Source organism: Corvus brachyrhynchos, unplaced genomic scaffold (genome assembly GCF_000691975.1).
Source record: "Corvus brachyrhynchos isolate BGI_N302 unplaced genomic scaffold, ASM69197v1 scaffold281, whole genome shotgun sequence".
NCBI lineage: Eukaryota > Metazoa > Chordata > Aves > Passeriformes > Corvidae > Corvus > Corvus brachyrhynchos.
The window spans coordinates 3,386,887-3,389,977 of record NW_008236509.1 but is presented as its reverse complement, the minus strand read 5'-3'; the positions used below and the strand labels follow the sequence as shown (position 1 = coordinate 3,389,977).

The following is a 3,091-nucleotide window of genomic DNA, read 5'->3' as shown; positions in this document are numbered from 1 at the left end:
AGATCAATTTGCATTTAAACAGTTCGCTCCAGTCCGACAATGGAGATAAGGGGAAAATAAAATGCAAATGGTAAAGACATAAATATTTGGGAGACAGGCGCTTTGTCAGCGGTGAATCGCCCGGAGCTCCCCGAGGCCGCAGCCCCCCTTCCCCGCTCCCGGCTCTGAGAGCGGGAGGCTCTGCCCGGCCGGGAAAGAGCAGAGCAAATACACCATTTACTTTGTGTATTGAGGGCTCTTGTGAAAGGCCCTGAAGAGTCCTTTACCAAACACTCACCAACTTCTCCCACGTGCCATTTGTTGACTAAGGGCTGCCGGTCTGATTTTTTTTTTTTTTAAAGAGATGCCACGGAGGCGTTGGAGAAGGGCAGAGCCGGGCGCTGGGCAGTGCTGCCGCTTTGTGCCCTTCCGAAGAGGCTCCCCCCTCCTTCCCTCTCCTTTTGCAAGGGACCCCCTTCACTGGCTGCCAGAAACTCAAGAGGGAAAGTAAGTAAATGACTTTGCTGCTCTGACCACACACCACAAGTACATTTGTTGAATGCCGGACTATTAAGACACACCTCAGTAAACTCTAAAGCAACCCCTCAGCGCATGCATTTAAGGTTACACTGGGAGCACCAGTCCGAGCTCAGGGTGTCCCAATCGGTTATGGCGAGTGGTCCAGGGGGAGGGGGAAGGGGGGGTCTGCATCGGGAAAAACAATAAAAAAAAAAGGCTTGGGGAAGAGAAAGGGAAGAAGGAGAAGAGACAGGAAAAAGAAATTCCAAGAGCCACCGCGGAAAGTGGAGAGTATGAACGCGCAAAGCATAAAATGAAGTCGTAGCCGCATACACTTGACTTCTCTTGACATGTGAAAAGTGCTAAAAGTCAAAGCTCATCAATAAAGTATCTTGAAATTGAATAAGAGCCCTGACAACCATTGCATTCTTAAATAAAGTACAATGAGGAGACAAACGACTCTGCCAAGGAGTTTGCATGTGAGTGAAAGGGCGCCTCAATGGGAGCGGGATAATGGGCTGCCCGGCCGTCATGCACTGTCATCCCCGGTCCCGCCGAGAAGCTGCCACCGCTCCCTAATAGCACAAAATGGGCTCTTAAGAGACTGCTGCCTGTCCCTCCGCCGCTCCCTTCCCTACCCTTCCCCCGACGCCGGGGTGCCGCGGTGACCACCCCGCTCCGCGCCCGGTGGGGAGGCCCGGGAGGCAGGGGCTGGGGGGGGCACCCTCCCCCCGGCCCTTTCTCCAACCTGGGAACGGCCCAAGCAAAGCCTTTCCTCGGAGGATGCGGGGAAGGCAGAGAGGCCCCGGGATCCAGCCGACCCCACCTGCAGCAGCGAGGGGCTCTGCCGCCTTGGTCAGGCCTAAGTCAGCCTGCGGGGCTTGTTTTGTATCGAGTTTTGTCCCGACTCATGCGTTTTTATAGAAACGGAGCCGAATATCGCGGTGGACACACGGGCGCATTTGGGTGTGATGGGATCCCCTCTGAAGGTAAGGGCAGCCCGGCCGTGGGGCTGCGGGGCACCCCAAGGGGGGCTCTGCCAACACCAGGGGCTCGGGCAAGGACCTCCCTCACCCGGCAGCCCCCTGCTCCCCGCGCTAAACTCACCTACTTTTCCTCAAAACTTTTCCAAAGTAACATCTGCCACCGAGTTAACCTGCCCGTGCCCAGACATCATTCCAGGGGCGCCGAGGAAAATTTTCAGAGCGACAGAAGAGAAGAGAAACAAAGCCCAAAATGAAGTACGAACCTGTGTCCCGTGTGTCCGCCCTCCAGGGTCGCTGAGTCCCGGCGAGCCGTCCCGCGGAGCAGCCGGTCCCCTCCTAGTTGCCGCTGGCCGAGGCCGGGCGTCCCGCCGCACGCATCCTGCGGGCGAGAGAAAGAGGCTGCGATTTGTAAGCTCGCACCAATCTCGGAGGCTCCAAAGAGATTTTAAAACCCGGGATCTAGTCCTTTTTCTGGAGTGAAGTCAGTCGTGTCCGTGGCTTTTGATTTTTTTTATCCGGCTCTTTTTGTTGTTGGTGTTGTAGGGGTTTTTTCCCTGTTGCACTCCCTCTCTAGCAAATGAGCGATTTTTTTTTTTTTTTTACTCTTGTCCACAGGGCGTTAAAGGGGGGGAAAGAGAAAAACCACTTTGTCCGAAATTCAAATAGAAGTTCTTGGTAAAAGCAGCAAACACTGTTGAGCTGGAAAACTGGGTAGGCTTTCCGTCTCATGAGCTGTACACTCTCTGCAAACCAGGGGCAGTGACATGGATTGGTCCCAAATTCCTACTGCAATACAAGGGAAGACACTTTCTTGCTGTGTTGTATCCTCCTAGGGCAAAAAACCCCTGAAAGTAGCAGTTTTTACTCTGAGAGCGTCACACAAGTGTAGTACGTCAGGCATTTAAAAGAAACACAAGCAGATGATGCATGGAAATTAAATTTATTGATAACAACACTACTTCTCCTTCAAGTCTCTAAGCCACCAGTTTATTTCAGGTTGGTTAAGAGTCCCTTCAGATTTGTATTATATTAAAAATATATCACAATGCCACACTAAGACTTGCTTCTGTCAAAAGGCCGCTGAGAGAAAATATTTTTTATGTATTGATGATCGATATTTTATTTGGGCTGTCACATATATATTCTGAATATTTATCTCCCTGCATTATATAATTTTCATCTATAAATTATACTAGATGTTCTCATTCTGTGTATGGCAAATAAGCATGCCTAGCAGCACTTATGTAAAATGCAGACTACAATTATACTTTCTTTTTTTTTTCTTTTTTTTTTTTTTGAAAGTGTGTTTTCCACTTTTAAAATTACTCCGCTCGCCTTTGTAATTGGGGGAGAGGAGCAGCAGTGCTGTGAGGTGCTCCGCGTTCCCCTCTCCCCAAAGCCCTGCCCTCCTGCAGGCGCAGACCGCCCCCCCTTTACCCTTTTCCCGGGGCGAGGGCTGCGCCGTGGGACCCCGCGGCCGTGAGACCCCGCGGCCGCTGCCCTGGCCCTCGGCATGGACTTAGGCACTCTTTGAAGATTTCTACTTTAAAATCCGCACAGGATTAATGTAACTAGCATTTTTTTGCATCTGTTTTTTTTTTTTTTTT

At 51.1% G+C, this 3,091-nt stretch overlaps 1 long non-coding RNA gene across 1 annotated transcript in view; it reads right to left on the bottom strand.

Moving 5' to 3' along the window:
- LOC108444724 overlaps nt 1-2,137 on the bottom strand; it is a 6,317-nt gene extending 4,180 nt beyond the window's left edge. The window contains exon 1 of the long non-coding RNA XR_001859376.1: nt 1,748-2,137. This is a non-coding gene — a long non-coding RNA (uncharacterized LOC108444724). The remainder of the gene's footprint in view (nt 1-1,747) is intronic.
- Between the last annotated feature and the right edge of the window lie 954 nt (nt 2,138-3,091).